Source organism: Chroicocephalus ridibundus, chromosome 1 (assembly GCF_963924245.1).
Source record: "Chroicocephalus ridibundus chromosome 1, bChrRid1.1, whole genome shotgun sequence".
Taxonomy (NCBI): Eukaryota; Metazoa; Chordata; class Aves; order Charadriiformes; family Laridae; genus Chroicocephalus; species Chroicocephalus ridibundus.
In genome coordinates, this window is record NC_086284.1 from 17,891,038 (window position 1) to 17,902,016 (window position 10,979).

A 10,979-nucleotide genomic window follows, 5' to 3' on the forward strand; every position below is an offset into this window, starting at 1 on the left:
GACTTGGGGAATTAATTACCAATCAAATCAGAGTAGGATAATGAAAAATAAAAAACTTAAATCTTAAAGTACCTTTCCCCCTCCCCTCCCTTCTTCCTGGGCTCAACTTCACTCCCCATTTCTCTATCTCCTCCCCCCCGAGCGGCACAGGGGAACGAGGAATGGGGGTTGTGGTCAGTTCTTCACACGTTGTCTCTGCTGATCCTTCCTCCTCAAGGGGAGGACTCCTCACGCTCTTCCCCTGCTCCAGCGTGGGGGGTCTCTCCCATGGGAGACAGTCCTCCACAAACTTCTCTAACATCAGTCCTTCCATGGGCTGCAGTTCTTCATGAACTGCTCCAGTGTGTGTCCTTTCCATGGGTGCAGTCCTTCAGGAACAGACTGCTCTAGCGTAGGTCCCCCAAGGAGTCACAAGTCCTGCCAGTAAACCTGCCCCAGCGTGGGCTCATCTCTCCATGGGGCCACAGGTCCTGCCAGGATCCTGCTCCAGTGTGGGGTCACAGCCTCCTTTGGGCATCCACCTGCTCCGGCGTGGAGTCCACCACAGGCTGCAGGTGGATCTCTGCTCCACTGTGGACCCCATTGGCTGCAGGGGACAGCCTGCCTCACCATGGTCTTCACCACGGGCTGCAGGGGAATCTCTGCTCCAGTGCCTGGAGCACCTCCTCTCCCTCCTTCTTCACTGAACTTGATGTCTGCAGAGTTGTCTCTCTCACATATTCTCACTCCTCTCTCTGGCTGTGGTTGCCCAGCTGTGCAGCAACTTTTTCCCCTTCTTAACTATGTTATCCCAGAGGTGCTACCACCGTTGCTGATGGGCTCGGCCTTGGCCAGCAGCGGGTCCATCTTGGAGACAGCTGGCATTGGATCGATCAGACATGGGGGAAGAAGCTTCTAGCAGCTTCTCATAGAAACCATCCCTGTAGCTCTCCTGCTACCAAATCCTTGCCATGCGAACCCAATACAATAGCATGTGATGTGATTACATTTATTATATTAATTCTTGTAATATAAGTCTGTGCAGAGAATTGCAATAGTACCTCTGAACTCCGGTTTTATGAAAAAACTCCAGGTAACCTCAGCACTCACCAGCACACGGGCAGTTAAGTCCTTGCAGACAATGCTGTACTTTGTTCTCCCTCTTCATACCAGTTTTTAGCTTATTAACTTCCTGTGACTAGAAGCAGTGTTGGGAGTTAATGAACTAATTTACCGTTTACAAGCTGCTGATGCACGTGGACGTTTTAACCATTTAAATTCTCTGTGAAGAGCCCAGCTCATGCTCCAGGAGTGTGGCCGTGTGCCAGGGACGTGACCAGGTTGTCCTCTGCACGGAGCACCACGCCTGGTATGTGTGGGTGACGTTGGGTCAGGCAGTGCCTGTGCTCTGCCAGGGCTGGACCTCTTCCAGTTCACAGGCTGCCCAGGAAATACGGATTTACCTGAATCCTGGCTTCTCTTGTGCTGTGAGTCAAAAAGCCCCCATAACTTTCCCTACTCAATCCAGTTCTGTGGGAAAAGCAGATGTTCACCACCGAAACACTCTGGCTCTGCAGCAGTGGTGTGCCTCCCTCCTCTGAGTCCTTGGCTCCACAGGCTGGGGAGATCCATCTTCCGTCCGCGAACTCTCACATCCCTTCAGCTTCAAAGACGATTCCCACAAACTCTGAGGGGAATCCTGCCAAATTTCCTGCCCCTCCCGCCCCCTGCGAAAGCTCGTTCCCCCAAAAGCAATCTGAAACCTCACTGAGGATTCCACTGAAGCCTCTTTGGCAATAAAATCCCACTGTCACGCTGCGGGATAGATCATGCTCTGGAAACACAGCCCTTGGTGGGAACAGCCAGATCATTTTGATTAGCTTGACTACTTGTCTTGGGAAATTTGGCACTTCGTAAGTGTGTCAAAAGTTTCTACGTGTCTGAACCCACCCGTAGACTGCTCAGCCTTCCAAATCCCTGATGTGTGAAACACGCTGTTGTGCTCTTCTGCAGGACCACCCTCCCAGAGAGCAGTTTATCCCTGTGCTCTCTCGCCCTGTCTGGCCGCCTGAACAGCAGGCTCCTACTGCGTTTTACTTGTCAGACGTACAGAATGAGGACGAGATGTCAGAACTGCTGCTAACCTGTGAGATGCAGCTGTCATGACAGGTGGGTACCTGGATTTTCACACTCCGAAGTGACAGTGGGGACAGCGGTGCCCTGAGCCACAGGGAGGAACAGCCCAACCCAAGACAAGGTGAGAAGAGGCTCTTTGGGACCAGTGCCTGTGGCCACCCAGCCTGAGCCTTCTGGGCTGGTGTTTTATGAGCTCAGGCCTGCCAAATTGACATCTACAGATAGTTTTTAGTGTCCTACTAGGCATATGTTATTGTCATAGCTCATTCTGTGTCATTATTCCAGTAAAACAATGACCCTTTCCTGATTATCTTCTAAAAAAACCCACTCCAAAGCAGTGCATTTAAAAAAACAAACAACAAACAAGCTCATGAGTTCTGGTCCCCTGCCCCAGAAGGGAACGTTTCAGTTTCATTTCTCTGCAGTTCTACCAAATCCTGTCCTCAATGAAACAACAGTGAAAAGGGACAGAAACAAAAAGACAAACATATTTGAAGGTCTGCTGTGTTGACCAATAACTTCCTGCTGTAGGACTTCATGTACCTTCTGCCACTGCTAGGAACAGCCCCAGCCAGCCCACAGGTCCGGTTTGTGGGAACCGCTGTCGGGTTCCTGCCTTTGATACATAAACCACGCACTGAAAAGCATGTAGATCTGGAGAAACCATCGACTTATTTATCATTTTCCCTCGTCCACTGGTTTTAGTTACATTAGCCTCCTATGATGTTACAGAAACATAAGATTAAAACCAGATTTGTTTTCTGTTATCTGTCCTAATAGCCTCGGAACAGGCTCGCCAGCGACTTAACGCTCACCTCCTTAGCAATTAACAGAGAGAAAAAGGCACTTCAGGGTGGTGCATGCAATCCATTTTAAATGTCTGTTTCAGGATTTAATAAAAAACACATCCTAAAAGCACCTTTTTCTTTTCATTTGACTACGAAGACTAACCAGCTCAGATAAATATCTCTATCCTACAGCTCTTCTACATTTTACTAGATGATTCTCTCTTGCTAATTGCATCACTGTAACCTTTGTCCTTCTCTTGCCTGACATTCAAATTCTGCATCCTTTTTTTTTTGGTGTTTCCTAAGAGTTTTGCTGGTCAGCAGCTCTTTTTGTTTCCAGAGCTGCTGTATCATGCCTGTCTTCTATAGCCTGCTGTAGTGCCTGTCATAGTGTTATATTACAGAAGACAAACACACATTGCTTTGCGGAGGCTTGCCTTTTGTTCTACTATTTATTGAACAGAAGAAATTGGTTTACAATGATCTTTCTAGGAAAATGCCATAGTCTTTCTTGCTGGGGCTGGGCAAATATACTGTAATGTGGGCGGCCTGACAACCTGCAAACGATGTAGCTGACAACTTCTCCGCTGAGGAGTTACTTGTGTAATAGCTAAAGGGACAAAACAACATTTGAAAAACAGGATATTGTATAAATGTGCTCATTTTCTGCGTGCAGAAGATTAGCATTGGCTAGAAAGGAACTGACTGGAGGGGGAAAGAGAGCTTTGAAAGGCCAGAAACAAAAGAATAGCACTCACAATGTGTATGTATTTCAGTCCACAAAGCCTTGGCCCGTAGGTCTACTTGTCTGGATGCGGGATTGAGCAGCTTCGTATGTACATGCAGCGTTTCACTTCAGAACAAATGAATTTTTGAATTACTCCACAGGAGCCGGCAGAAGGGGAATCACTGCGGTAACACCGAGTGTGCTAAGGTCTGAAGTGTGCCGCATCTTTTATAGCGACTGCTGCATATTGAGAAATGCAGCCCCAGAAGCGGTAACCTCGTGAACTGCCCGGGCATGAATACCACTATTGTTTCCAAGTAAGAAAAACAGACCCGCAGAAAACAGAGAAACTCCTACAATCCTGGGCCGATGCCAAACCATTGTATATTCTTTCAGAGGAAGATAACCTGCTTAATTTTGGATATGTTTTCACGGTAGCTTATTTTCTGTTTATAACCAAGTGGCCACGTGAAGGAGACGGCGTTCTGGAGACCTACAGCATGTGTTTGACAAAGCTCAGACACAAACCAGGTTCATAGATAGATATCCATTCAAAACTGTATTAGGAAGAGCTTCGAGGTAGGATAAAAGTTAACTTTCTGTAAAATAAACCCAAGGAAGTCACAAGGAAGAGGCAAGAAGGGCAGTATCAAACCCCAAGACGTTTGTATTAATTCAGACCCTTGCATTTGTACTTCTCAACGTGCAGGTGGTGCTAGAAATGATGCTGTGTGCTTAAAGTTTCAAAATATTTGATGTTGAGACACACGGACTTCTGTGCCAGGCCTTAGACAGTAGCTTAATCTCCACTATTACCACAGCCCGGAGAGAGCACAGCATCTTGAATCTCAGAAATGCTGGTCTTGTCTTTTTTAAAGATGTGCCTTACTCTCAGAGCAGAATAAAATCCATCTCATGTCTACTTATGAGGTTAATGTTTTCTAAAGTAATGACTTCTTAAAACCTCAGAGGCTGGGACTTTATTTTCCAGATGCTGTACAAGCTTATTTTACCAGGTTATCCCATTTGTTGAAAACACACTCTTACTGCTTTTGTTTGCTAGCAATGGGGTGGTTTATTTTGTTTCTTTATCTCGCATAACAGGACATGAGAATCTTACTTTGTCCCTTCTCTTCATGTTCTTTGATCACAGTGATGTTTAGGACAGCCCTTTTCCATCTGAAAATGGTCTCTCTCTGATGAAATTACTCAACACAGTAACAAAAGACCCTTTGCTCTTCCCAGGCTGCTGTATCCTCTGTCTCGGTGGCACTGTGGGGTGACGACCTCAGCATCTACCTCCCGCCCCCCAAACCAGCAGTGTTTGCTGGCGCTCTGAATTTCTGGCCCAAGAACGTTCCTATTTGGATGCAAACTTCTTTTTTTTTTCCCAAAAAAAACTTTGTTCCTAAAATATGGAATTGAAAGACCTTTTGGATTATCACAATTAGTAACACTGAACTTCAGATAATAGGCCCAGATTATCGTACTAAAGGTCCAGATGGCTTCCATTGCATAAACAGATTATCTGCTACCTGGGATGGCTGGTACTGGCTGGTACTGGGATAGATGGAGGTCAGTGCAGCCACTGGCTGATGTTAAATTAAGCCCTGTCAGTATGTTCTTTGTTTCCTGAATTTGAGGTGGTCCTTCTGAATGAGCGCACCAGGAATGGAGCAATTTTCCTTCTACTTCACCGGAAAAAAAAAAAAAAAGAAGCGAGTTATTCAGCGTGACATGTTGCACGTGTTTTTTAGCCTGATTTTGGCATCTTGTTTATGCAATCATTTTTCGTAGAAGAATGTATCTGTCTGTCCACTCTAACCCATAACTTTTTGAGTGTTTGAATGATTTAACAGCAAATTTGTCAAAATTTGACAGCAAACTCCAGCCACTGGAAACCCAGTCTTCTAACCTTTTCACTAAATAGCTATTTATATTCACTCAATTAGCACTTCTTGTCTCCCCCTCTCCAATTTATGTGTATTCAATGGGTATTGGTATGTGGGTTAACATTCAATTTGTAGCTGCTGGCCAAAAAATCCTAGCTTAACCCCTTATCAAAGGCTCATCACCCTTCTTCCTGTTTGCATTATGTTTTTTCCTTCTAATAGACTCTCATGAAAATATTACATATTTAACTTTCTTTTTCTTCAGTAGCGCACGTTGGATTACTTTTCATGTATTTACTCCCGTAAGTGCTAAAGAGACAAAGCGTTTTCAGTACAGCTATGATTCCTCTTATTTCTCAAAATATCCTTAAGAAACACAGAATTGTGCAGCAGAATACAAAAAGGAGGCTGCAGTTTTACTACCATTTGGCAGCAAGGTTACCCTAAGCAGCCCCCGCTCCTGTCACTGAATCCCGTGTCTCGCTATAAATGTTTGTGCCATCATTGTTCAAGCAGAGCTGATTTATGGCTTCTTCAGTTTGCACACAGGGTTGTTTTGTTTTTTGTTTTTTTTTTTTTTTTTTTGTTTTGCTGTAAACCACAGCTCAATTCACCATTAGCTGCACTGGGAAGTCAGGCACAGAGCTCAGATTTCTGGTTTCGCTTCCAGAATTAGGGCCCTATTTTGTGTGGGACTTAAGCTCCTCTTTGCACGCAGGTTTTTGAAAGTTAGTGAATTCCCACGTGCTTATGTGCCATTTGAAACTGCGACGTAGGTACGGCGGGAAACTTCACCTTCTATCTGTAACCTCTGAATGGATGATCTAATTTCTGAGGTAGTTGGCCTTTTAAACAGAACGTTTCATCATGGTAATCACCCAGTTTCTAGGTAAAGTGCGAGGCAATCACATTCAGCATGAGTCACAAACCACTTGTATCTTCCTGAACCTAATAGTAGTCTTTGTAGTAAACCTGCAGCGTAATCCTCAGGAATTCAAACCGTGCCGCATCTGATTCGCTTTCAGTGGAAGGAGTATTGGCAGAAAAGATTCCTCAAGAAGGTGAATAGCAACAGCTAGTGCAACTAAAGCAAATTAAATACTTTAGGAAGGATCTAAAATTTGCAGAGAGATGACGGGGAATAAGTGAGGGAAATGAGATCTAGAGATATTTTCTTATCTCTACAGCAGGAAGTAACTTGGAGCCGAAATAGAGAACCTACTGTTTAGAAAGACAATTCCTTTGGAAGAAGCAGGATTGTGGAGCTCTGAATTTACACCATTTGATGCAGCCAAATAGCAGCCTTTTGATTTCCTCGATATACAGATGCTCCTCTTTCCACCTAAACATGGCTTATTTTAGTCCAGTCCTCTCTGTTTTGACATTCTTCAAGTTCCTATCTCCTGCTGAATGTAATGTTTATTATACCATCAGGAGAACAACATTGTCTTCCTAGAAGCAGAGAATAAAACTGAAAAGTGAGCAGATTCTCAAATCTAAAGAAGGAATTGAATTCAACATTTACTGAGATCTTCCCGCAACTCATTCCAACTCTTTTTATCCTCCAGGTAAATAACAATGAGTTTCTGATTGATTTTAAAGCCTCAACTTATTCAGTGTGGCTTTGATATGTTCTTGAGGCTATTTATGGCTTATGGGAGAATTTATCTGTGCACTAAATGTGAGAAAAGAAAACCCACAACTGATTTAGGTAAACTTTAACATTTGTACTTGTGATCCTTTGTGTAGGAGGATGTGGAAAACAAAACTCTGTCTGGGTACAAAGGGAATGGAAACTTTCCAGATTGTGAATGTACTGACCTTCAGTAAGGGAGAAGCAAGATGTACGCTCTGGGTTTTTGGCGCTTTTTTTCTTGAACATTTGAGGTTATTACAATGAGTCATGAGTGCCCTTAATATCTAGATATGATATTTGTCCCTCGTGAGCTTTTTAACCATTTTTTCGCTATATGCCCAAATGCAATTAAAAGTCTAATTTGAAAAAAAAAAGTTAACGGTTATTGCTGGTGAAACCTAGGTGCCCTGGTGCTGTGTTCAGTCAAAACAAAGTGGGCAGTTTGCATCCACCTAGATGACCAAAACATAGTTTGTCTGATGTCATGTTTACAGGATGTCAGAACTACTCTGCTCTTGGGACTTGGCTTCCTTTGTAAATTAAATACTGCAACTTTATCTACACTTAATATTTTCTATCTCAAGTTGGCTTTTCCCAAGTTTTCCTTAATAGCTATTTTTTTCCTCTTTCTCTCATCATTATCCTCCTCTTATGTCCTGAAGGAGTTGATAAGTCACATCTTCCAAAGAAAATTTGGTCAGTAGTTTTTTGTGGAATGCTAATTGCCATCGTAGCTCAGTGTAATAGAAAAAACCTACCTCCTACCTGCTGGAAAGGAGGTTGGTGTTCACGATGAAGCTAACGCTTCCCAAGTTCAAAATAAGTAGATCATGTTCCATGGAGGTACTTGATACATTTGAGAAGCTGAAAAATGTGGGCACTAGCCAGTGATAACTGTTTTTATTTTTGAAAACAGCTTTTGTAGGTGGGTTTAGATTTGTGGGAGAGTGGGTCCAGGCGTCTCCTCCCATCTCTCAGTTCACCCATGCTGAGTTCAGCCATGCTGAGTTTCATGGCTCCCCGACGAAGCCTCGTGAGGCCTTGGAGAAATGCCTTGTTTCTCACTCCTAAAAGCAGCTTGGAATTAAGACAGTTTCTGTTATTTCTGTCTATCAACAACCTGGCAGGCTAGAGATACAGTTGAAGTAATACATTTAATGTTCTGGGGAGTACTTTTTCTTCACCTAACTGAATACTTGTCCCTAAGACAAAAAAGCAACTACAGGTTATGTTCTTGGCTAGGATTAAAGACCAGAGCAGTCTTACTGAAACTGCAGATTATGTTTTATCTTATCCTCAGTAGCACTGACATGAGGTATTTGCTGCTTTGAGCTGGTTGTATCTCCAGAGAACATCTAAGATAAAAACCATGTTAATAATTGTGCCAATGTCAGGTTGTTAAGGTTGTGGGTGTCTAAGTGGTAAGGTTGAAATCCTAGCGACACATTCTGACAATCACTTATGGTGGTGAGAAACTAGGTAACTATTTTTTCTATAATTTACGGGAGAGAAGAGCAGTAGCAATGGAAAGGCAAGTAACAGTGCCTTTTCTCCCTCGCTCCCCTTCACAGATGTTGAGGGGTGTGTTACAGAGGTGTCACTAAATCCAGATGTTTTAATGCTGCGGAAGATGGTACACTGGAGAAGCCATCAGAGAACAATGACAGCATGGGGAGACTGACATTCATCAGGCCTCTCGGAGAAGAATTCTGGACACGCGGTTACACCAGGTACTCCAAGGGCTGTCAGCGCTACTTGATGTTGGCATTGACAATGCGCTCATGCTTCAGGGACACTGCGTTCCACCTCCAGAAATTTGCTGTATCACCTTTGCTCTTTCAGTCAACACTGTCACTAGGTTTATTGTCATAAATACATAAAAGCCACACTTTTATTAGCACTTTGACCTCTATGATTAGATGTGACTCCTTAAGTAAGCAGTTTCTCTTGGTTGAGGACAGCTTTGTCTGAATGCAGCCTTCTTCCCCCCTCTCCAGGGCCAAGGGACTGCAAAGTAGAGTGCCTTATTTCAGTTCATCAATCCTGCTGTTTTTTAGGTGAAGATTATGATCTTGGAAACTTGCTGCAGTAGGTGAAAGGGCTGGAATAAGGATCAGTCCCACTGTGATGTGCCACAGCCTGAGAATCAAAGCCGAAGCCTGCATTTAGCTTGGGTAGGACTTGAGCACCACTGCTCTCCTCTCTGTCTCTGGAGGGTTACCTTGGTCCCAGGCTGAAGCCAGACTCAGGATGCTGATGATAATTCCTCAGGAATTTCAGTGCTAAGAAGAAACCTTTAGTTATGTTCTTACTTCATGTGTCCTGGGGAATCAATCATTGCAGCTTAGTAGGTGGGGAAGTTCCCTCTTATCACTTTCTCTGAAAAGCAAAGGAATTGCTGGAAACAGAGAGCTGGGGGAGCTGCTACTATACTGGCAGAGACAAAGCAAGCAGAAAGAGCCTGTCAGCTCAGGGCAGCTACACCTCTTTTTCTGCTATTACAAGCATTTTAGCCTGTTTTTTTTTTGTTCCTCCTCCTCCCTTCTTCCTCGTTGCGACATGGGGCTTGCCAAGCAGAAAAGGAGAACCTGAAACTGCTGGCCTTGAGGCCTGGGAGGGGAGGAAAACACAGCTTCTATTGCCAGATTGGAAGGAGCCGAGGGTACAGAGGGGCAAAGGGCAGATACGGCTGGGGGTGGAGTGGCACAAGGGAGGGAGGGACGCAGGGAGTTAAGGAGGCGCACTGGATTAATTAGCCTTGGGAGAATGTATGGTAAAAAGTCAAGAATCTGTTAAAATAGATTCAATGTAACTTCATTTGGGGAGTCCTGCTTGAAGTCCCCAGGCTGGGAGCACCTCCAGCTTGCTCTGTGAAAGTAAATCTTTAAGCAGCTGCAATCAAAGCCACACACACACAGAGCTTGGTTCCTTACGTGACATGAAACAGCTATGTCCAATAAAACTCTAAATCCCACACCCCCACCACTCTTCACCCAGGGCAGCTGGGTTGGAACTAGATGATCTTTAAGGTCCCTTGCAACCCGAACCATTCCATGATTCTATTCTATGATTCAGATACAGTATCTGACTCAATTTTTGAACCTTGTCTTCTCCATGTCAGCAGCTTCCTTAAAATGACACATCAGCGATCTTATAACCATTTTAAACTTTTAAAAGGAGTTTTTGACCTGGTTTTTTTGTGCAACTGCTGAAACAGCCAACATTTCTATGTCTATAATTACGCGAAGTTAACTGATGTTACAGTAGTAGCTATACTATACAAGCTGTCACTGCAGCTACATGTTTGAAATTTGACAGATAGTATTGTTATATGTGATAAATGTCACCCCATATGACAGGAAATTTGAAACAGTTTTAGAAAAGATACAAATGACTCTCTTGCAAATTCATCTTACTGGAACTCTCTTACAGAAAATTACCCACTAGTGTCATAATGCTCTGTTTAGTTACGCTTCCTTTATTTTTACTCTTCAGTTCTCAGTTGTGTAAACACCCTACTACCATTCCGTCAGCACAAAAAGGGGCTTTTTTTTTAATCTTGTATCTGCTGTTTCTTTATAGGAAATGCCAGACCATGACTGTGCTGGGAGATTTTGAGCTTTGGTCAGTGTTCTGGTACCTGCTGTGGAAGTTTTTCAGATTTCTACAAGCATCAATACTGTCTTAAACCCCTCCAGTGGAAATTTATATTCTGTCTTCCTCTTGTTCTTCCCCTGTGACTTTCAATGACTGAAGTCTTTCATGGGGCATGTTGTTTCCCCTCTTGCAGCCTGCAGAGCTGCCTATATTAGGAAATGTGG